Below are 26,268 nucleotides of genomic sequence, written 5' to 3' on the forward strand. Positions count from 1 at the left end.
ATAGCTCTCGTGTAGCTTTGCGCGAAATTAAAAACAAAACAAACTTATTTGTTACTGGTAAATATAATTTTGTAAAATCTTTATTTTTCATTTACACCTTGATATGACTTTAAAACTTTTTTTATGGTTAGACAAACGACTCTTAGCTCTCTGTTACACCTAAAATCTCGTCTTTATTGTTAAGACACCAACTCTATTGCAAAATTAAAACGTAAGGTAGCGTTACTAATACGAATAAACATCTTGTAAGGTAATCTGATGCACAGTTACATAAATTTTACAGAAAAACTTATTATTTTATTGTTACTATTACTATCAGAATAAACTCGACATTAAGATGGTGACTATCCATAGTTTAAATTTTAGATAGTCTCTTATTCAAAGACAGCTGGGGTTATGTTTGTTTTTAACTTGTTGGTGCTGTACGAGGTGTAAGAAGTCTACTATTTCTGTTCATTATATTGTGTTATTAATAAGTTACGTAAAAATTCTGCTTTGAAACACTTAGCCCCCCAGTGGCACAGCGGCATGTCTGCGGACTTACAACGCTAGAATTCTGGTTTTGATACCCGTGGTAGGCAGAGCACAGAGAGCCCATTGTGTGGCTTTGTGCTTAATTATAAACAAACAACTGAACCTCTTAAATAGGTTCATGGTGTTAGAAAAACACTAGGTTTAAGAAATCAATTCAACACAAAGATATGATACCTTTTTAAAGGATTTCTATTAGTTTCTTTTTGTTTGTAATTTTCTTTCATTTTTTTTAGAGAAGAGACGAGGTCAGTAATGGATCAAGATATGAGTGTTTGTTTGTTTTTCTACCCGGATGGGGAGGAATCAAACTAAGTACGGTACGTATTTTTATTTTGTTAGAAGGACACATTATTTATATTACGGTTGAAAGAAACATATTTACTGTTTACTGACTTAATGTTCAGTCTATATCACAATAGACACTTTCGTACACACACGTAACTGTAAGATACTCCACGTACAAGATAGAGTGACCATATGATGTGATGGGTCATATAAACTGACCATATGATAGGTCATATAAACTGACCATGTGATGGGTCATATAGACTGAAAATACGATAGATCAGATAAAATGACCATGCGATGGGTCATATAGACTGACCATGTGATGGGTCATATAAACTGACCATATGATAGGCCATATAAACTGACCATGCGATGGGTCATATAGACTGACCATGTGATGGGTCATATAAACTGACCATATGATAGGCCATATAAACTGACCATGCGATGGGTCATATAGACTGACCATGTGATAGGTCATATAAACTGATCATTTCATATAGACTGAAAATATTATAGGTCATATAAAATGACCATGTGATGGGTCATATAAACTGACCATGTGATAGGTCATATAAACTGATCATGTCATATAGACTGAAAATATGATAGATCATATAAAATGACCATGTGATGGGTCATATGGTTGCTTGAGTCCTACATAATCATATCATAGTACGATGGATAACAAATATAATATCCCTGACTTTAAAAGGGACAGAGCCATTTTATAGAGGGACATTTATATGACTGGCTCTTGAAGGAAGTCTGTCATCAAAGCCCATCTCCAGTGGCAATCAATAGAGAATATATCTCCACTAAGACAAAATTGTGGCTGTCAGTCATTGGTGACTAACTGAAGAAGGTCACGGAAACAACTGTTGGACAAGGATGTAAAGTTCAAAGAAACATAACAGTATGGCTTATTTGACTGACTTCTTCATCAAGTAACTAGGAGTTGACTATCTCAAATATCCTTCAGTGGTTCTGCAGTAATTTTATGAAATTACTATGCTGAAATCCGGGATTTGATTCCTCGAGGTGTAAGTTTGCGATAAAACGATCACCCTCAAGCTACACCCTCAAGTGTTGGGCAGTTAAATAATTTTAGGAAAGTTAATAAGATACATTGAATGCTTATTGTCAAGCTTAAAATGTTGTTACCACCATGATTAACTAAAACCGTGTTTATGATGATAGTTAATAGTTGTGTTTATTACGTGTTTTATTTGTATATGATGATAGTTAATAGTTGTGTTTATTACGTGTTTTCTTTGTATATGATGATAGTTAATAGTTGTGTTTATTACGTCTTTTCTTTGTTTATGATGATAGTTAATAGTTGTGTTTATTACGTGTTTTGTTTGTGTATGATGATAGTTAATAGTTGTGAATATTGATCCATAGTGATTCACATGCTACAAGACTTAGCCCTTCGGATGGAACTTGGAACATAGTGATCCACAAGCTATAAAACTTAGCCCTTCAGTTGGGACTTGTAACATAGTGATCCACAAGCTATAAAACGTAACCTTTCAGTTGGAACTCGGAACACAGTATAGAAAATTTGACTTACTGAGTAGTAAGAAGCTTATTAATTAGTATAAAAATGTCAAGTTACTGACTATTATAGAAATTTGAATTTGTGACTAGCGTGAAAATGTTGACTTATTGATTAGCGTGGAAATGTTGACTTATTGACTAGCGTGGAAATGTTGACTTATTGACTAGTGTGGAAATGTTGACTTATTGACTAGCGTGGAAATGTTGACTTATTGACTAGCGTGGAAATGTTGACTTATTGACTAGTGTGGAAATGTTGACTTATTGACTAGCGTGGAAATGTTGACTGATTTCCACGCTAGTCAATAAGTCAACATTTCCACGCTAGTCAATAAGTCAACATTTCCACACTAGTCAATAAGTCAACATTTCCACGCTAGTCAACATTTCCACGCTAGTCAATAAGTCAACATTTCCACGCTTTGACTTATTGATTTGTGTAAAGTTTTGAATTATTAATTAGTATAGAATTTTTGACTTATTAATTAGTATTGAAATTTGAGTTATTGGTAGGTTGTGTCAGGGTAACTATTCGCCCATTGGATCCTGAAAAAGTCTGTTCGTAGATTCTCTGGGATAAATGACTGACTATCCACCCACTGGTTCGTCTATACAGTTTTTCTTAGATAATCATTCGTCCATGAGGTTGTCTGACATATATATTCTTAAGTAATAATTTGTTCGATCGTTTGTCTGTTTTTATTCAGTCATTATGTCTGTTAGTACAACTTATTATGAAATGTACTTGTATGGTTTATCATTATCTTTAATGTATAATATTTTTACTTATAGCGACGTACTTCCACACCTGTTGTTTTCTCACGAAATTGTTCAGTATTACGTCATCTTAAAAGGCACTTTAACAAAGCCGTACGTTGCTATTTTTACAATAACGTTCTTCAGAAGCTCGTAGCTATTTCAGTTTGTAAAGTGGCTTTCATTCTTGTTTATTTTTTATTGTAATAAACACGCCAAGTTTTTCTTTAAAGAGGAATTTCAAGTCATACAAGTTCGTAGATATTAGGTCTGTCTTCTTATATACAGATATTGTTGTCTTAGCAACCACTGTGCTAGCGTAATTTTTGTTTGCGTGAATCTACCGTAAACACACACACACAAACAGTGGTCCGTGCACGTGAGAAACAGTTATCGTTGTTGGTGACGCCCCCTGCAGGACAACCGTCAACAGTAAAGTATTATCCAACGTGATCACTTAACGCCTTCTCCTTCCGAGCTGTGACTTGTGAGTTGACAAACTGTGAAAGTTAATTCATATAGAAGAGCGTATTTTTATGAAAATAAAATAATACGAGACGGGCTGTTGCCTAATAAACGGTTACTGTTGACCAGGTTTAAGAGAAACGTTACACTTTGTCAGTTCCAATCATATATTCACTTTTTAAAATGCGAAACGAGCCGGTTTCACCACTCTACGCCTATCTCAGCTGAAGTTTATCACAGCTTATGACTAAGGTAAGAAGCCATTCAATGAACAATGAATTGTCTCGTGTTTTAATATTAGTTCTTCAGACTAGTAGGTTTGTTGTACACACACGCATCGTTAATATGTTATTCTAACCAAAGTAATTAGAGGTATATAAATTATACGTTGATTTTAAAGTGTTGGAATTATATGATAAAAAATGGTATAAAACATGACTCACGTATTGTTAGTTCGTGTTTCGTTTCGTTTTTGTATTTCTCATACTATTTACTAAGTCGGATATTACGGTTTTGTGTTACTTTCTTTTCACGTGCTGAACTTTAGTGTCTGATTGGAGTAAGTTTCTCAGAGATCTGTAGAACGTTTCTCATGTTATCAGTTAAGTAAATTTGAACGGTCTCTTGAATATCGGATAATTAAGTTTCTGTTTTAACCGTTCAGGTAAATCGCTTTAATGAAAACGTTATACCTCACACACACTTAGTCAAGGACAGATAGAAGAATATACACTGTTATAGTACTATTTAACAGCCATGGTCGGACTTATGATTAATAGTATCAAATAGTTGCATAGTTCCTTTTTTTTTCCTGCTGTTTACTTACGTTTATTATTATTAATACAACGCTAGAAACCGGGTTTCGATACCCGTGGTGGGCAGAGTACAGATAGCCAATTGTGTAGTTTTGTGCTTAACTTCAAACAAACAAAACAACCTAGTGTTGCACAGGGTTGTTCGCTACTGGGGAAAGAGTCACGTTAGACACCCCATTATATCTATTTATCTACAGTACAGATACAATGGGTTCTACTTGGGGCATGATGGTGGGTAAAACAAAATACGAGGCCTAACTAACTGATGAATGAATATTTGCTGTAATATTATTATCAGTGCTATAAATGTAGCTACCAGTTTGGTGACCAATTTTGATTTCATTTCTTTAAGTCGCACACTCAACCCTTTATTGGCCACACCTTTTCTTTCACACCTTAGGTGTTTTTGATTAGATATCATGACTTTTTATCAATACACACCAATAAACCACAGCAAGTAAGAAAGTGACACTCGACTGTAGCCAACATTAGCATTAGGATCACAACCCTATTATTCGGAACAGACCTATACCTTAAAGAACCAATCAGATTCTTTAAAATACATGGTGGTAGTTTTTCATCTATAAAACAATGTTAACAACTTTCTTTATAGTAACGCCATGGAAACTAGATTAACAGTTTCATGCCATCGCCCGCATGTACTCGGTACAGCCGTGTCAAACATCATTACTTATGCTAATTGCTTAAGCTAATACCACGTGACGCTAAACCCTATTTAAATTTTAATTAGTAGAATTTCATAAAATTTAGCAAATGTGTGCTGAAAAGTTGGCAATGAATAATAACCTCCCATCCTCATGAATGTTTTGAAAACTGCTAATCTAGTTTGCTTGGCCTAACCAATACTTATGTATCTACACGTCATTTCACCTTATAGTTATGCTGCTCTAAACCAGCCATCTTTAATCGGAATGACAAAAAACTAAAAACAGTCCACTTTTACTCTTAGTTGAAGCTGTAGTAAAAATGTCAGACCAATAGCTCACGTGACTTTTTGTATATTTCTTAATGGATTGCCTTAGAGTTTAGTATGGGAAGTAAGAGTCCAGTAGAGCACATCCACTGAAAATATGTGATAGTTTGGATTATCACAGCCCAAGCTACAGAAAGTGGAAAATCGCTAAACTATTACTCCTATTAATAACACACCCTGCAGGTTGTTTTGATTGCACGACACGCTACCGTGTGTTTTGATAAATCAACACAAGTATACACAAGAAAACGTATTGCACTCACCAGAATGACTTAGGCCATCTGTATAGAGTTACGGGGGGGGGGAACCCTAGATTGTCCCCTTTGGTATAAAATCTAGTTACGTCAAGCTATTGTATGTTAACGACTATGTATATATATATGGTCAGCGCGATTCACGTGAAAATTTGACTCGAATCAAATTAGTAAAATATTCGCGATATTTTAAGGAAGGATGTGTGATATAACTTAAGTTTCACTTCAGAATTTTTCGTACATGAACAGGAATAACACAATTCTCAGCCATACAGCAGGTTTTGTACATTCGATTTGAGAAAGACATTTTTACTAAAAAAAAAATTGTTTTTTTTTCTTTTACTTTGAAATTACTTATTTTTAATACGTGTAACTGCTTGATTGGACGGTTTCAAAGCTACACCACGTGACTTGCCATTAAAGCTATATAGATTGTACAAAACAGGGTTGTATTTTAACCTTGGTTGAACTCGATCTTCTGTTAGTTGGTCACTAGGGGTTTGGTTTGTTTTTAATTTCGTGTAAAGCTACACGAGGGCTATCTGCGCTAGCCGTCCCTAATTTAGCAGTGTAAGACTAGAGGAAAGGCAGCTAATCATCACCACCCACCGCCAACTCTTGGGCTACTCTTTTTACCAACTAATAGTGGGATTGACCGTCTCATTATAACGCCCCCACAGCTGAAAGGGCGAGCATGTTTGGTAGGATGGGGATAGCGAGTCGAGCACCCTAACCACCTGGTCATACCGGACCGGTCACTAGGGGAAATACATCTGAATTTTGAAGAGTACTGAAACCTGGCTATCGGATTATTAATCAAGACATTCCAACCGTTAATCATTATTAACTCCTGTAGATTTAGCAGATTCAACTTAGTTACAAATATAATGGACGGTTAACCCAGGACCAGGTTTAGGAATTGTGCCGTAAGGTTGTTCTGCCCAGTTACCATCGAAGAACATCTATAAATATAATATTATATAAAACAATACCACACTTTCTAGACCCGTCAAGGCCAGGTGGTTAGGGTTAGGGTGGTTCGAATCCCCGTCCCACTAAAGATGCTCGCCCTTTCAGCCCTGAGGGCATTATAATGTGACGGTCAATCCCACTATTCGTTTGTAAAAGAGTATCCCAAGAGTTGGCGGTGGGTGGTGATGATTAGCTGCCTTCTCTCTAGTCTTACACTACTAAATTAGGTACGGATAGCGCAGATAGCCCTCGTATAGCTTTGCGCGAAAATTGAAAACAAACAAACAGTTTCTACAACACTTTTTACTTTAGTAGGCCTCCCTTGTTTTATTTCCTAATGTTTAGCTTGAGAATAACTCGTTTGTTTTTGTTGTTGTTTTTTTTTTTTTTTTTTTTATTTCATTTTCTAGCTGCAATGGTGTGAAGACCTTCGTAAATTTTCCAGAAGCATATTTTAGTTTATGTTGCAGAGTTTGTGTGTATGAACACAGCTGCTGGTTCTGTACGACAAAGCAAAGAGTGTAAAGCGAACGTAAATTTAATATTAAAACTTGTATTGATTTTTCCACCCGAAGAATTTGCTTACCTGCTAAAGCTGGACCTTTGTAAAATACATGCCTTGCCCCAACTATCCTCGCCTAAATTTTAAATTCATATTTTAGAATTTGTTTTCCTAGGTGGTGTTTACTATCAGTAATTTTCCATGAAATTTGCACAACGAACACAAATATATACAGCAGTAACATGACCTTTATTAAAACTACTGGACAAGAAATATTCATTTAGGGTCATGGCCAAATTAACCAAAAGACAGACAAGGTAGTTAGTTGTTAAGAGGCTAAACAGTGATTAAGTTTTGTTTTCTTTAAATAGTCTTCTTATATAATTTTTTAGTTAGAAACCGTAATTTTTGAAAGTATTATATATATAATAAAAGGTTGTATTGAAAGCCAAAATGTCAATGAAAAAAAAAAAGACAACAAAAAAAAGGAAGAAACACTGTGATCTTAATCCAACCCTGGTGGTGGCATTCTAGTTTTGGAATTAGTCTATTTTTAAAATGCGAGTATCTAAGTCACTCAAGAAAACAAAAACAACGACTGGATGTCACTTTAGTAGTCGCAAAAGTGGCATTCGTGATACCTAAGTGTACCGTCAGATGTCGCTAAAGGTAGGCCTCTAGTGACTCTCCACCTGAAAGGTTTAAAACTTGATAACTAGTAACCCAATTTTTTTAAAATAAAAGTTTTGAGATTTTGTCGAAACGTGATATATTTATAATAAAGTTTTCATTACCCAGTCAAGCCGTCTCCAAACTTTTATTACTTCAAAGGTTTGTTTGTTTGAAGTTAAGCACAAAGCTAAACAATGGGCTATCTGTGCTCTGCGCAGCACGGGTATTGAAACCCGGTTTCTAGCGTTGTATGTCCGAAGACATACCTGAAAGGACTGCATAAGTACTTGTTCTAATAGATATAACACATATAACACTAATAGATATAACACATTAAAGAGTATATTTCTCTCACCGAACAAGTTCGGCCTTTTAGCCGTGGGAGTGTTATAATGTTACGGTCAATCTCACTATTCGTTGGTAAAAGAGTAGCCCAAGAGTTGGCGGTAGGTGGTATTGACTAGTTGCTTTCCCTCTAATGAGGCTCTAGTCTATCACTGCTAAATCAGGGATGACTAGCACAGATAGTCCTCGAGTAGCTTTGCGCGAAATTCAAAACAAACCAAATCAAATAAATATGTATATATATATATATATTTCTCACATTTCTACGTTAAGTTTATAAAATTTATACTATAATAATTCCTGCCACGAAACTTTATCAAAAGTTTACTCGTGTAAATAGACTGGTTATATTTTTTATGTTTTCTATTATTGTACTAAATTAATCGACTTGTATATATCATTGTTTAAAACACCAATAATTTTAATGATTACGTAATTTACAAGTTATAATTTCTTGCCTTATTTACAAACTTTCAACAGCGTGCTGTTAGGCCTAAACAAAATCGGTAGCCCTAGATGTCGTAATAAAAACAGTTTATTTGTTACTACAATAGTTTCATTTAATTTTCTAACTGTAAATGTGATAAAATTCGGCTTTACCTTCTCGTTATTAACGAAACATCCAAGAATTATTTTGTGGCTTTTGAGTTTAATAACAGTTCGTGAAGTGTTGCAGTGATCTCACGTGAAAGGTAAAATCGATATCCCTGCTCTTGGATCGAAAACCTCCACTTCTCACGAAGAGAGAGTTATTCAAAACACACTCAGGTACTTATAACCTGGTTGTAAACGTTTTTTACTAGAACCAACAACAGGTACTTAGTTTACTAAGAACTAATTAGGTCACTTTACCGTATTGACTGTTTGTAAGTCAGAAAATTTTGTTTATAACAACGTGAAAGCCGTTCGTGAAACGTGTTGCCACAAGTTGTGGGGTATGGGGAGTCGGTAGGGAGGAGTGGTGGTGGGGGGCGCACAACTTCGAGTGTTGAAGCATATATATTATATCTGAAAATACAAATTTAGACATAAGAAATGAAGTTTTAAAAACTTCCGTGCTAATATGACTACTATTAAGTAGTATAGTTCTAAGGCTGGTTGGTTTGGTTGTTGTTAAGCCCAAAGCTACTATCCACCACGATTATTGAATCTAGATTTTTAGTGTTGTAAGCCTGTAGACTTAACGCTGAGCAACTGGGGAGGGAGGGGGGGGGGCAATATAGTAATAACAATTAACATTTGAAAATAGCATGTACAAAGAGGTTACAGTGGGGAGCTGTGGAGGTTAATTCCACACTTAAAAGTTACATAAAAATCTATTTGATAACATGCATCCAAAGCTGTCCGAAATTCATCATACAGCTTGATCAAACCACAGATATTCCAAATTTAGTCCAGCGTCTGGTATTTGTACCATATAGCTCAGCTTCTGGTATTTGTACCATGTTGTTACGAAGAGTTTCTGTCTTGTCAAACACTAGAAAGGAAAGCTACAGAAGAACACATGTTCTTACATGTTGATGAGGTTTTCACCACAATCTTTCTTAGGTTAATGTTATGGGATATGCATTGATAGCGCAGCTGCATCTGTTTAAAACAAGAAAGAATCCAGATCCAAAGTAATTACTCTTGCTTCAGGTGTAATATTTACACATTGCATCATACACACAGAAGTACTAGCTTCAAACATGTTACGGCCGAAGCAAACAAAATGTTACAAGATTCCGTGGATGGTGCGAACTTCACGAAATTAAGATCTTTGAACAGCAAGCCATCCTACATTCTTCTGGAGAAATGTGATCCACGTACGACAAGCTCCTGATTGTCTCACGGGAAGGTTGTGCAGCTGAAGGACGAAATTCATATTTTTGTTGGACTGCAACCACACACTGGCAGTGGCTCCTAGTACTATGCTACCTGGCTAATATTTTCAATCAACTTAACAACCTTAACTTATCAGTGCAAGGTTGGAATGGTAATAGCTGAGTGACGAAGTGTCTGTATCTTGCAAAAACAAAAAAGTGTTGTGGAAAAAACAGTTTGAGAATGGACACTGTGAAATGATTATTTGTCTCGGAAGAAAATGAGTTAAATCAAATTTTTCTTCGTGACGTTGTTTCTACCGAAAATTCAGTGCCAATTTTCATATCAATTCAAAGAATAAACGGAAGAATATGATTGGATCCGAAATCCCTTTAATGATAGCGTAGCTTATCATCTGCCAATGGCAGCTCAAGAAAAGTTCCATTGATAAAAACTCTTCAGGCAGAATTTATGTTTACACTATTCTAGTTCACAAAGAATACCTTGACCTGTCAAGAACACCAATAGAAGTCCTTTTGTCAGACTTTTCTGCTCTGACAGCAATCAAAACAAAACAGCGATCTGGTCTGGAGGTAGAGGGAGATCTCAGATTGGCTGTGTCAACAATTTAGCCAATAATAGACATCATCACATTCCCAGCTCAATCTCATTCTTTCACTAAATTCGTATAACTGTTTTTCTTATGCTTGAACCACTTTATAACTTGTTTTATTTTTATGCGGGAGGGGGGGGGGCACAACAAACGTATGTTTAGAAAGGGGAAGCACCATAAAAAAAACGTTTTTGCATCATTTTTCTGCATTGTTTGTACGGTATATAGTGTTGCATCGAAAACACAATTGTTGTTCATTGTTCGTAAAGTTGAAAGGATTTTGAATAATCGTAGAGCTATCAACCAGCCTGAAATAACGACCGTTATGTGATTCGAATATTCATTAATCCGAAAGCCCACGAACAAAACCTGAACGATGGAATTCTTGAGCTTGTACAGCTTAATAAAATATCAGTAAAAATATAATCGATATATTATATCTTATTACAGTCGATTTTATAGATGTTTCAATATTTTTTTCGTTTGAAACTAACAAACTAATGGCCTTAGACTAATAATTTTCTCGGTTGCCATGATCCAAAACCGTCAGGAAACTAAAACCTGTTTTGTAAACTTGAAACTTTTGTTTTAGTTGTGCCTTTTTTTGTGATGATAGAGATAAGTTAAAAAAATAAAAGATTGGTATGTTTCCTTCCGTTATCAAAGATTATCTGTCGTTTTGGTCCTTATTACTGTGATGTTCTTTAAGCCACCGTTATGACTGTATCCAAATATAACTAGCGCACTTTATACACAAGGACATTTTGAACTGCCTTTTATATGATGAAAAAGTAACTCAAAATGAAAGAAAGATTAAAATTATGTAAAGCATTTGTTGTATCATTTTTAGTTGGCGGATTTCATTCCACTAATTCTCAGACTTGCAAAGTGCATGATCTCTTCGTTAGACGAGATTCTCCCCACCAGTGGATAATATTAGGGTTCAAAATGTATAGGCCTATTTTAGTGTGTAGTGTCCGAAAATTTTGCAATAATTTATATATGCTCACTGCTTAATTTTAGGAATTCAACGAAACGTCTCGTGAGGTTGAAGTAATTACAAAATTCGCAGAACACTAATTGGTGAAGTATTAGGTAGATAGTTGACGTATGGTGTGTAAAATCGTACAATATTTTAAACGGTGGTTAATTAAAAAAATATATTATGAGCACCCTGTTACTGTGGCAGAAGTTAAGTTGGCAGTTTGTGTGAGCGATATTTACAAGACAATCTTAATTACCTTCTTGTAGAATGGATAACTTAATTATTGCCCTATTAGAGGGGACTAATTGTTATTGTGCTGTAATATAAAGGCTCAAGCTGAAAAGGTTAGTACAGTAAAACCGGTTTAAAATTCTAACTGCTATTGGAAAAGCTTGATCTAACTGTATGATACTAAAAGAATGTCCGAACATTAAAGAGTTTAATTGTTAGTGTAAGAGTTATTATTTAGTTCATTTAATGATTATTTAATTTTCATGATAAGAGTGTTTAAAAGTAATTATTTTAAAAGCGATAGTCATCAGAAATTTCGTTATGTAACTCGGTATGAGTCGTGCGTTGTGCGTGTAGCTCAGTTGTTGTAATTTGACAAGACATTATTCGTACCTTCTGGATTTTTCTCGTTGCCTTAAGCGAGTATTGTTACATCATAGTGTCTCGTAGTTTGTAAAATGTTCTAGGCTTCAGTTGAACATATATATATATAGGCGACCAATATAACTGTTATTGTTAGTTTAGCGGTAACGGGCGATATTTAAAGTGAGTTTCACAGTTGTACTCTAATAATAGAGATAAAGGAGAATAATTTGTCTTGTCAAAGGGTGGACTTTGATGAAAAGGAGACAATTATTTAAAGTTCCGGATACAACTGTGGTAACCCATGGGGTAATTTAAGCGAATTTATCGCAGATTGTGCAGTAAGATACAGAGTATAAAAAAATGATTCGTCATGTCAGTTGGGTTCTAATGTAATTGATTCAGCCTGTGTGGACTTTTGATAAGAAAATATAATTATTTAGCATTTTAGATACAACTGTGATTTCCTATGGTGTAAATAATTTTTGTACATACGTTTGACTTGTTTTGAATATATTATTTTAAAACAAATGGATTGTGTGCTGTCCGTTTATTGTTCGAATTTATCGCCAACAAGTCACAGACACTTACTGTAAAGAATCCGGCCCAGATAAACCTGAAAGTAGTGAACTTAGGGAATTAAATTCTACGTGTATATTTTAACTATGTTAAATAACAAAACTTTTGTACAAGTTCTTCGTACTCCATGTATTTGAAGGATGACTAAAAATGGAAACAACGACCAACAACAAAAAAGCACTTAGCTTGTAACTAATTTATTGAATCAATTATTTAAAAGTGTAATTTTTTGTATAATTGATACTTGAAACCGCACTTACTTGGTTAAAATCCTTAATTACAGAATTGAGGAAAAACATTACAATTGTATGTTTCATTAAAACATCATTTATTCACGACTATGGTGATGCCTTTACTTTTTTTAATTATTTAATACGAACACTCCATCTATTTGAATCGCAATGTTGTTTTGTATAAAAATATAGTCCTAACACTTCTTCAATGAAAGTGTAATGTTATCTTCTATAACAATCTAGTCCTGACAGTTCTTAAGTGGAAGTGTAATGTTATCGTATATAACAATCTACTCCTAACATTTCTTCAATAGAAATGTAATGTTATCATCTATAACAGTCTAGTCCTAACACTTCTTCAATAGAAGTGTAATGTTATCATCTATAACAATCTAGTCCTAACACTTCTTCAATAGAAGTGTAATGTTATCTTCTGTAACAATCTAGTCCTAACACTTCTTCAATAGAAGTGTAATGTTATCATCTATAACAGTCTAGTCCTAACACTTCTTCAAAAGAAGTGTAATGTTATCTTCTATAACAGTCTAGTCCTAACACTTCTTCAATAGAAGTGTAATGTTATCTTCTATAACAATCTAGTCCTATCACTTCTTCAATAGACGTGCAATGTTATCATCTATAACAGTCTAGTCCTAACACTTCTTCAAAAGAAGTGTAATGTTATCTTCTATAACAATCTAGTCCTAACACTTCTTCAATAGAAATGTAATATTATCATCTATAACAATCTAGTCCTAACACTTCTTCAATAGACGTGTAATGTTATCATCTATAACAATCTAGTCCTAACACTTCTTCAATAGAAGTGTAATGTTATCATCTATAACAATCTAGTCTTGACAGTTCTTCAGTAGAAGTGTAATGTTATCATCTATAATAATCTAGTCCTAACACTTCTTCAATAGAAGTGTAATGTTATCATCTATAACAATCTAGTCCTAACACTTCTTCAATAGAAGTGTAATGTTATCATCTATAACAATCTAGTCCTATCACTTCTTCAATAGACGTGTAATGTTATCATCTATAACAATCTAGTCCTAACACTTCTTCAATAGAAGTGTAATGTTATCATCTATATCAATCTAGTCCTATCACTTCTTCAATAGACGTGTAATGTTATCTTCTATAACAATCTAGTCCTAACACTTCTTCAATAGAAGTGTAATGTTATCTTCTATAACAATCTAGTCCTAACACTTCTTCAATAGAAGTGTAATGTTATCTTCTATAACAATCTAGTCCTAACACTTCTTGAATGGGCGTGTAATGTTAATTTCGACTAGTAGTTTAATTGTTAAGTTGGATGGTAAAGGAGTGTGGAGTTTATAGCCAAAGAACATCGTTTCATAAAAAGAAACTTTGCAACTTACGAGTTATTAAACATTTGAGGAGAAAATTAGTATCGTGTTAGACGATGTTCATAACTCTTTCATATAAATTGTATACACACGTTTATTTGATGTAGGCTGTCATTATTGTCACATGCTATAGTTAATTGTCAAGAACTGATAAAAGTAAGAATTAAAAATGACAAAATATAAAGTTTCTGGGAAAACTTTAGCAGTGAAGGCAGAGAACATAAAACAAATTATAGTTTATCCTTCACATTATACTAGAAACTTATTTTTTAATTGTTTTATATACTTTTAAATGACTTGGGGATATTAGCTGATAATGTTTAATTTCGTCTACAGTGTATACGACGGTTAAGTCAGTCGTGTATTTATGCATACAGGTATTAAGCTATGTCGCCAAGTGTTGGTTCTGTTGTGTACTTTGCATATACTTTGTGATCTATTTAAGCCATGTCGTGTTTTCTCTAAAGTGCTGCTACCTACAATTATAACGAGTCATCGTAAAATATTAATACTTAAACATAATAAATCATTTTATACAAACATTTAAGGGGATCATTGTTTTCACCTTTGACGTATGCTATAAAAGACAGAGAAATATTTCATAATGACAGTAACTGTTTTAAACGATCTGTAATATTCGCAGTTTGTCATGAAAATACGGCGTAAATGTTTATTGTTAACCTAATCTTCTAAAAAAAGCGTTATCAGTCTTAATCACATTGTACAATAGACTTTAATGAAATTAATTACATGTGGACGGGCTTGGCTTAGTGATTAGCGTGCTGAACTATGAATTTGAAAGTCTAGCGTTTGCGTCCTGTTACCGTAAAAATACGCTCCGCACCTAGGGAGGTGGATGAGTTATAAGAGTGAAGGTCATATACTAGTATTCGAATAGAGTAGCCTAAAAAGCTGGTAGTAGGTTTTGTAGATTACCTACCGTCTAAATAGTCTGTTAGTCTAATATGACAAATGGCTAGCAAAATAAGGCCTTGTGCAGCTTTGCACGAATTTCAGAAAATAACTTATAAATACTTAGATGTTTGTGTAGCAAGTAGGTGATGAGCTCCCTCCAGAATGTTTGGGGGGTATTCATTTTGAATTTAGATAATATAATATGTATTTTGTTCATTGTTATTTAATATATAGGTTTTCAAATCTTCGTGCATCATGTGTGTGTTTGTCGTTTAAAGATACAACGTGGGCCAAGGGGAAAAAATCCTTTCGCCCTAGTTACCTATTGGACTGGATCATTTACCTTCTTGTGGAAAATATTTCTGTGAAATTGAACAAACTGTGGTATTGATATATATCATACGTTTTATACATTTATATTTTAAAATCAGAAAGTTTAAGAAACTTTTATTTAATCTAAGCCTGTGAAGTTTTTACATAACACATTGTCTAGCCAGGATGCTACTCGCAAAACTGGGTTTTCTAGATGTGCAATCCAAGGAATAATTAAGAAATATAAATAGGCCAGTTCAGTAACAGGATAGTTTGAGGCTGCCTCTCAGCAATTGGAGTGGAAGATTGATGGAGGAATGAGTGCAGCAAGGTATATGCAGACAAATTATTGAAGATAGATAACATACGGCCAATGCAGGAAAACTGTAGTTGCAGTGTAAAAAGGGAAAGTGAGTGCTGGACAGAGATTAGAAGAATGTCTTCCACAATGCATCCAAGCGGTTTTTGAAAGATAAAGGACGACACACGAGATATTAAACAACATATGATCATAGTTAGATAATTTTGTTAGCTATTGTATGAGAAATATATTTCTTTACTTTCAAAGTATTATATATCTATGAAGTGCCCAAAAACGTAGAGGTAGAAATAGTATTTGGGACCGATCTGCAGACTATGTGACTTACATCAGAAACGTTAGACTTCGCCAGCTGTCGTCCAACGCAACTGACTAGTTCTGGTATTTAACGAAAAGCCTCCTGGGCAATGACTACACACACACACAATAAATTAAGAGGAATCTAAAAAGAAATCGAGTCCACGTGATTTATATCACAGTATTTAGGCCTATTGGTTTACAATACTTCGTCAACTTTCGTCGTTTAAACTGTAAGAAATCGAGTCCACGTGAGTTATATCACAGTATTTAGGCCTATTGGTTTACAATACTTCGTCAGCTTTCGTCGTTTAAAGGTGTTGTTTAAGTACTTTAAAATTACATTGCGATCTAATAACCTGATGTCTTAAGGTGGCAACTAGTCATTCCTCAAGATGCCTTTCTTCTGCTTCCGGGCATTAACCAGAAGATAAGTAATACTTCCTAATGTAGCCAATACTTCATGACAGTAACCCTAAGGTAGCTGTAATTATCCTGAGATAAGCAAGTAATACTTCCTAATGTAGCCAATACTTCATGACAGTAACCCTAAGGTAGCTGTAATTATCCTGAGATAAGTAATTACTGTCATGAAGTATTGGCTACATTAGGAAGTATTACCCCCAAGGTAGCTGTAATTATCCTGAGATAAGTAAGTAATATTTCCTAATGTAGCCAATACTTCATGACAGTAACCCTGAGGTAGCTGTAACTGTCCTACGACAGGTGATACTTCATAAAGGTAGCTACCACTTCAGGACATTAACCCTAAGACAGATGTTATACGCTTCACGTATTTAACCTAAATGACACACATAACTGTTTAAAGCTGTGTACATAATAATGATATTACAATATTACGTATAACAACTCAACTAGCAACTGTTTACAGAATTCATTGATAAACAAAGCGTTGACTTGGGAACTATGTTGATTTTTCATATTGCAACAAGCCTTTCCAACTTAGATCAGCAAGTTTTATAAAATGTTTCTGGGGTGTATATTATTTGAATATCAGTGGGCGGTGCTTACTTAATTAACATTCATATCCAGCTCGTACAGTACGTGTATAACGACGAATCTACAACCCCGGATCCGTACTAGATCCTTAGCTTGTACAAGTGTGACACTTCGATTTGTAGTGTACGAGATTGCGGTACTGGCACGTTCTAATTTGACAACAACAGCAAAAAAAAAAGATACGTCACGTGTCGTTAGACGTTATTTCCTTAATACTGTTAAAAACATAAATGCTTTCCATACGCACACACACACGCGTATGCACGTGTTTGTAATAAAATATATATGTTCTGAATTTTCATCACAGAATGAACGATGAACAAGGACTTGGAGAGTGCATTACCACCTGTCACAGCTGTTGGACGTCATTCCATCACGTGCGGTCATCCGCCATCTGCGCGGTAAGTTACTTGTTTTTTCTTGTTTCATGAACGATTACACAACTTTCCTGGAACCTGGCCAATCTACCTAACAGTTCGTGTACTGATTATAATAATAGGTAAAAATACAAGGTTTTGATTCTTATTACTAGCATAGGAGTTGATTAAAAGTATGTGAATCTTACTTTGACAGTAACAATTTACATCAGTTTAGTAAAGTAATTGTGGTTTCGCGTTTTAGCCGAACAAGTATATTTTATTTAACAGAGTGGACTATGTATTAAAGTCAGTCAAAAATGACGAGAAATCATTGTTGAATGATTAACGAAAATTATTGAATTTAACTAAAACAAATTTGTATGTACCTCCAAGATACACCAACTCTTCACTTCCTTCATCAGTCTCGAAGTAATTCTTTAATCACCACATTTTTAGTAAAAACTACGCAGAAAAATGAAGTGTTATCGTAAACAAAAGTACGTGTGCACTCTGAAAGTGATTTAAATAACACTCTTGAGCCTTTTTACTGTATTCTAGGTCAGGAAGTATAAAACATAGTGCGGACATTCCGACACAAATTTTCAACTATTTCGACTGTACAAGGGATAAAAGATATTTGGTAGTAATAAACGTTTATTTTTCTTTAGGTTTTAACGCCAAGTAGATTATATATGTGTTAAAATACCAAAAGAATATTTATTAATGAACATTAATTCACCACTTAAAACTTTTTAAACACTGACTCTATAACGTCAGTAATAGTAGGCCTGTTTGTAGCCTAATACAAAAACGTAACGTAAGGCTTAGCTGAAACACTACTTGGTAAGTTTTATTTTGCTTTTGGTTACAACTCAATGTCATGAAGCCTCTGAATTAATCTATTTGCTGTTATGTCACCGAAGTTATATATATATATAAAAAGAATTAATACAAACCTTTCTAACAAATCAACATGAATGTTGAGCATTCAACATATGCACCATAGTTGGCCTAAGAACAGTCAGGTGATAGATTTGTTGCTAAGCGACGATATACATTGTTAAGAATTACCAAAAATAAAGGAGCGCGGAAGCGTTCTCGACGGAGTGACAAAACGAATAGAGCCTTTTATAGTTAGTGATATGCTGTCAATGTAGGATAGGATGATGCACAATGCTTCTTTCAATCGAACAAAAATAACAGCTTTGTATGGACAATAAAATTTTTCTGGTAAACTAAACACAAAATAACAGCATTAAAAGGGCTGTAAATAGTACTCCTGGTGAACTGAACACAAAAATAACATCATTAGAAGGGAGATATAATACGACAGTTATAGTTGGCCTCTGAAATACACAGGATTGAATAGTTATATTAAAGATGATTTTGAATATGCGAATCAGCAATTCACGCGGTAACCATAGGCATTATAAATTTTGGGATTGTTTAGAATTTAGTAGGTAGTGTGATATGTCCAACAATTGGTCAATTTTGGGAAAGGTATGAAACTGTCCTTTTCTACATAAAGTATTCATACATTGCAATCTTAAATATATGTTCAGGTCGGGTATTTAGAATTTCCCATGTAAGTGTTGCTTATGGATCAACTTGGTGCACCAGGACCATTCAGAAAATGACCTTTAGTAGCAGAAAGCCGTCCAAGTAACATAATCTGTCTGGAGAAACAGACACAAGTCACGTGCATACAAACTGTTTCCATAAAATATAAATTCAACTGTCACATACCTCAATCTGGGAAATGAAGATATACCTGTTATGTCACTGGACGCAACACCTGTGAATTTCTGATCAGAATGTTGAAAAGGGTGCTGGGAAACTATCACTTCTGTACACTAGATAGATAAGATATAACTACAGAGAGAAAGGTTGTGCGCTTGCAATTACAGCCTGAAAACGAAGCTTTGTGCAATGAAAACTACATTGTAGGACTATTGTCAACATGCACTGTCGTCAGATAGACATGACAATATGTGGCAATATGAAACTTAACGACGTATTAAGGCTTCAAAACCATTTTAATATATCGTACTTAACCTCTGTAGAATTAAGTTCCTTTGTAAAAATTCAGAGAGCTAAATACAGTCTCTCTCCATTGAAGCATAAAACTTCATGATTTGAACACACGAAAATACAAGAGTTTATTTTTTTTGCTCTGAAACATAAAGACAAAAGTTGTAACAAACATTTTAAACTAAAAAAATAGTTTTTTAGTGAAAACGTAAAACTGTAAATCTTGGATTAAAAACACAAGACTAAAACTTAGTCCTTAACACATGTGCATCAAAACCTATAAATGCAACTTAGCTTAACGTTTATTTTAGTGCAGGTTTTATGAATAAATGTTAGTTCCATGATTTCAATATACAGATTTAGGAGTTTAATTTTTACTGTGTTTAATATAAAAAAAAATATTTTTTCTTCATGAAGATAAATTATATATTTAGTTTTGTTTATTTTTTATGAAGGATATTAAGCTTAACCTTTAACAGATTAAGATTAGGATTCCACAGAAGGATGCTCATTACAAGAGTAGTCCTGGTAATCGACCTATATAAGGATGAATGCCTAAGTCTTACAGTCCTTTTTTCACTACCAATAGTGTTCTGGGTGATGATCCGATACAAGGATGATTTAATGATTCTTGCAGTTTTTCTTCCACTGCTAATGGTGTTCCGGGTGATGACCCTGGCTATGAACCGATACAAGGATGATTCCCTGATTCTTACAGTTTTTCTTCCACTGCTAATGGTGTTCTGGGTGATGATCCTGTGTATGAACCGATACAAGGATGATTCCCTGATTCTTACAGTTCTTCTTCCACTGCTAATGGTGTTCCGGGTGATGATCCTGTGTATGAACCGATACAAGGATGATTTGACGATTCTTACAGTTCTTCTTCCACTGCTAATGGTGTTCCGGGTGATGACCCTGGCTATGAACCGATACAAGGATGATTCCCTGATTCTTACAGTTCTTCTTCCACTGCTAATGGTGTTCCGGGTGATGATCCTGTGTATGAACCGATACAAGGATGATTTCCTGATTCTTACTGTTCTTCTTCCACTGCTAATGGTGTTCCGGGTGATGATCCTGGCTATGAACCGATACAAGGATGATTCCCTGATTCTTACAGTTCTTCTTTCACTACCGATGGTGTTCTGGGTGATAATTCTGGCTATGAACCGACACATGGATGATTTCCCGATTCTTACAGTTCTTCTTCCACTACTGATGGTGTTCTGTGTGATGGTCCTGGTTATGGGCTGATCCAAGGATGAGTGCCAAGGTCTTACAGTCCTTCTTCTACCGCTTATGGTGTTCTACATTATGATAATAGGCGTTTGCTTTACAGGGCAATTTCCACTGCACAAGGTTTTTATGTACTGAATTTGCATTAGTTTTGAGTCGACTGTCTTTATATACTTTTCAATTTTCATTAACAGTGAGCAGATAAGGACTTCTGAGGACTGTTTAAGCAACTCATATTATTTGTTTTTTGTTCTTCTGGATATTCATGCAAATCTCCACAAGGGCTGTTTCTATTTTTGAGCTGACAGATAGAGGGAAGACAGCCAGTCAACATCTTTGAGTTGACAGACAGAAGTAAGACAGCTAGTCAACGGTACCCTCCACTGACTCGTGGGCTACTATATTCGAATAGTCCAATTCGCCCACCACTCTTGTAACTCAACCATAGCCCCTAGATGAAGCGCGATTTTGTGTCAACAGGACCAGAACCATGAACCATTGTATTTTCACAATCTGGCACGATGACCATTAAGTCATGCATGTCTGTTCACAATAGCAAAACTTCTTAAGAGATGGTATACTGTGGATTCTTGTTTATACTTGCATCACGTGGAGGAAGGTGCATATTTATTTGGACAAGTGGGTTAGATGCTTTTTCTTGATGAAACGTACCTCATTGGTATCCATCCTATACCAAAATGTTTTGTGATATAATGATGTCAGCATCTTGGACATGTGGTGTGATACTTTGTCTTATTGGAACCATACATTAGTGGTATGTAATTCGTACAAAGATTACATAATTCCTCTCAGCATATCGATGTTAGCATGTTAGTTATATACTATAACAGAGAACACCTTGAGACATTGTATCCCGACCCTCACGTAACTTACCTTTACAGCTGTAACCATCAACCACCACAAATCCTTTCGAAACACTCGTGTCATGGTCTGTACAATTTTTGAAATATTGTAACACCAGGTAGATGATATTATGTTGCCCGAACTTACGTTGATGTATTACAAGAGATGTCATTCGTTCGATGTGATGAAATAATTCATTTTTTTTTTCACATGCCAGATATCCCTTGTATATCCTTTGACAGATGGGCATCTGTTCAACTATGTAATTTGAGAGGAACTTATGAAAAACTACTGGTGCTGCATTTAGAGAGCTAAATCCTTGTGATTTGTCTTGTTTACAGTTCAAAGAAAACTTTCTACTTTAGCTGCTAAGTTTTTAGATATATTTCCACTGATGAGCTGTTTGATTTTCTTTACCTCCAGTGTGCAACTGGTAGCTGATCATGCAATATCTTTTTTTTTTTTCATTTGATGAAACCACACCTTCCTTTGTTTTACCAATACAGACCAGTTCTACATATATTTTTGTTTCTTAAAAATGTTAACATTGTGTGCCTCGCATGTTTTATAGTCGTAGAATAGGAGCAAACAAAAATCGTAAGGGACCAATCTTCGGCACCATTTACAAAGTGACGTATTATACATACTGTTACGAGTAGTAAATGAAATTGTTTATGTTTAACAGAAGAAGATTAAGATTTGGTAAGAGTTTATTAAGTATTATATCAACTAATTCTGGGTTGAAACTTACCTTGACTCATTAAAAAACAAGGTTGGCCTTTTTTTAAACTAATAACATATATTCAAGACACACTGTTTTGTAAAAGGGATCTTGCATTGCAATGGTATAGGCAATGAAACAGCTGAATCGACAAGGCTTAAGCTTAACGTTGAGGTTTGACTGTTTTCATGAACCCATAAACTGTGAAGAAATAGCAGACTTTAGTCGAATCCGATATCTTAACTAGTTCACGAAAAGATTTATGTTTCATTTCTTAATGTTGGCTGAACCGCCTATAAACAGTTTATGACTGTTTAATATTCCATCACCAACACTTTGTTTATGTCAAACAGTGTCAACAGAATTATAGTTCGCAGTTTCATCACGTTCTTGCTGTCTCAAACCGAGACAGGACTTGAACCATTTTCTAAGTGAATCAGTGTTTCTATAAATATCGTCAATAATGGCTGGAGACGGCTTGAATGGGTAATGAAGAAAAACTTTAATATAAGTTTAACAAAACCTTGTCGAAACGTTGTACATTTGCTGTTATATTAAAGTTTTTCTTCATTACCCATTCAAGTCGTCTCCAGCCATTATTAGTCTCAAAGTGGGTTCCTCGTCATCAAATAACGAATATGTTTATGACACCATAATTATCGGTGTTACGTCACGACATATGTTGGATTCCTAGATCTTTTTAACGATTTCGTTTCGTATTCTAACCTTGGCAATAAATTAAGTATAATTAAGTATAACAAAAGTAATAATTCACCAAATTAATTGTTGAAATTGCTTTAAATAATTCCTCAACTTTAAATACATCTAAGTACAAACTAAAAAATGAATATTTGTTATAAGTGTAGCTACCAGTTTGGTCGCCAATTCTGATTTCATTCCTTTAAGCCGCACACTCAATCCTTTTTTTTTTTTGCCACACCTTAGGTGTTTTTGATTAGATATCATGACTTTTTGTCAAACTTGCATGTTACGGAGAAAGCGGCGGCGTTTCGTGCAGGTTGCGTGTCGATCGATACCGCAACGACCGAGATATCCGCGTGACAGACGGACGGCTTTTCGTCTTTATATAGTGGACCAGTTATAAAAACCCGTCAAAAATGAAGTATTTTTTTTAATCACCAAATTTTTAGTAAAAACTACGCAGAAAAATGAAATGTTATCGTGAACAAAAATACGTGTGCACTCTGAAAGTGATTTAAATAACACTCTTGAGCCTTTTTACTGTATTCTAGGTCAGGAAGTATAAAACATAGTGCGGACATTCCGACACAAATTTTCAACTTTTTCGACTGTACAAGGGATAAAAGATATTTGGTAGTAATAAACGTTTATTTTTCTTTATGTTTTAAGGCCAGGTTGATAATATATGTGTTAAAATACCAAAAGAATATTTATTAATTAACATTTATTCAACACTTAAAACTTTTTAAAAACTGACTCTATAACGTCAGTAATAGTAGGCCTATTTGTAGTCTAATTTAAGTATTAGGCCTGTTGCGTATTTGGTCGTTTGTTAATTTCCGGTATAAATTCTTTCCGAGAAACTTCAGCGATACAGGTCCTTTCTTAATTAAAACTAGTTTATTCTTTCTCGATACAACTTTCCAATACACAGAATTTCCATTGTCACTTTAAACTTGACTACTTTTATGAACACACGCTATAAATTACAGTGATTCACACATTTTACTTACGGCTTGACTAGATTATCTCTATCTATCTGCAACCATAACTCTGCTTTATTTGCCGGACTTATATACTAAAAAAGGGGGCGCCTAGAACAGACTAGAGTTGCCAGGAAAAGTCATGATCCTTCTAGAAACTCATGACGTGTTACCAGGGTCACGTGACTTCCGCTGTCGTAACAGGCCTAATACATAAACGTAGCGTAGGCGTTAGCTGAAACACTACTTGGTAAATTTTATTTTGCTTTTAGCTACAACTCAATGCCATAAAACCTCTGAATTAAACTATTTTGCTGTTATATCACCGAACTTATAGAAAATAAAGAATAAAAACAAAGCTTTCTAACAAGTCAACATGAATATTGAGCATTCAACATAAACACCATAGTTGATCTAAGAACAATCAAGTGATAGTATTGTTGCTAAGCGACGATGTATATTGTTGAGCATTACCAAAAAAGGAGTGTGAAAGCGTTCTCGATAGAGTGACAAAGGGAATAGGCCTTTTATATTTAGTGGTTTGTTTGACAGTTGTATTTACAGTTACCTGAAAGATACCCGCTGTGTTGTTTTGTTGAGTGGTTTATAAAGTATTATAGCTATTTACTTATTGTGGTTGACAAGGATAAAAAACCTGTTTAAAACAAAAAACTGCATTATCCTGGAGCTTAATTTAAAATAAAATTAAGTTACTCTGAAGCTTGATGTATTACAAATAAGTCCATGTTCTTCATAGGAAAATTAAATAATTATCCTATAAAAGTGGTTAATGATAACTCGAATTTAGCAGGAAGTGACGTGACCTTTCAAGGCTTTGCATTTGTGTAAGAAAAAGAAATTATTATCATTACAGGTACAATAAAATTTCTGAGAAAATCCGCCAGACAACGCCACTAGATGTGCAGTGTTCGATGTTCTGTGGTGGCCAAAAGTGCAAGTACGACAGCGATACCTACTGGAAGACAGAAGATATGGCCCTTAATGGAATATTTTCTCATTGGTATGTAGATATTTGTCTTTCTGCAATTTAATCAGTCAATAATTTTGAATTAAAAAGTATCTTTGTAAACCCTTGTGTCTGAGAACAATGGCCTTTCTTAAAAATAGATATAAAACCCATATTTATACTATAGCATGTTTGATCTAGTACGTATGTAAGTTATGTTTCGTAATTAAGAAACTACATATATTTCTTAGTGGACATACAGTACTATACAGATTATTACCGAACCGTTATAACAAATATTGTCCAACAAATATCTTTCTTAGTAGACAGACATCTAGTTGACGTTCTTCTCCTATATGACTGTCTTCTAGTTGATGTTTTTCTTCTGGTTGACTGTCATTCTGTTGGTGTCTTTCTTCTAGTTGATGTTCTTCTCCTATATGACTGCCTTCTAGTTGATGCTCTTCTCCTGTATGACTGGCTTCTAGTTGATGTTCTTCTCCTATATGACTGCCTTCTAGTTGATCTTCTTCTCCTATATGACTGCCTTCTAGTTGATGTTCTTCTCCTACATGACTGCCTTCTAGTTGATGTTCTTCTCCTACATGACTGCCTTCTAGTTGATGTTCTCCTATATGACTGGCTTCTGGTTGATGTTCTTCTCCTATATGACTGTCTTCTAGTTTATGTTTTTCTTCTGTTTGACTGTCATTCTGTTGGTGTCCTTCTCCTATATGACTGCCTTCTAGTTGATGCTCTTCTCCTATATGACTGCCTTCTAGTTGATGCTCTTCTCCTATATGACTGTCTTCTAGTTGATGTTCTCCTATATGACTGGCTTCTAGTTGATGTTCTCCTATATGACTGTCTTCTAGTTTATATTTTTCTTCTGGTTGACCGTCATTCTGTTGGTGTCCTTCTCCTAGTTGACTGTCATCTTGTTGATGCACTTCTCCTACATGACTGTCTTCTATTTGATGTTCTTCTCCTACATGACTGCTTTCTAGTTGATGTTCTCCTATATGACTGCCTTCTAGTTGATGTTTTTCTCCTACATGACTGCCTTCTAGTTGATGTTCACCTATATAAACTACCTGTTTGGATATGGTACTTAGAGGTAGACTCATACACATCCCAGAAACGTGGTCTCTTTTATTTTGTTTTCTGGAAATGACACAAAATTCGTGTTA

General features: G+C 34.7%; 1 long non-coding RNA gene across 1 annotated transcript; it reads left to right on the plus strand.

Annotated features, from left to right (window-relative positions):
* Positions 1–3,617: 3,617 nt before the first annotated feature.
* LOC111089513 lies at positions 3,618–25,140 on the plus strand. Its single transcript, XR_002613768.1, has 3 exons — positions 3,618–3,858; positions 17,520–17,613; positions 24,986–25,140. It is a non-coding gene; the product is annotated as an uncharacterized LOC111089513 (long non-coding RNA).
* The last annotated feature ends 1,128 nt before the right edge of the window (positions 25,141–26,268 follow it).

Source organism: Limulus polyphemus, unplaced genomic scaffold, assembly GCF_000517525.1.
Source record: "Limulus polyphemus unplaced genomic scaffold, Limulus_polyphemus-2.1.2 Scaffold6488, whole genome shotgun sequence".
Taxonomy (NCBI): domain Eukaryota; kingdom Metazoa; phylum Arthropoda; class Merostomata; order Xiphosura; family Limulidae; genus Limulus; species Limulus polyphemus.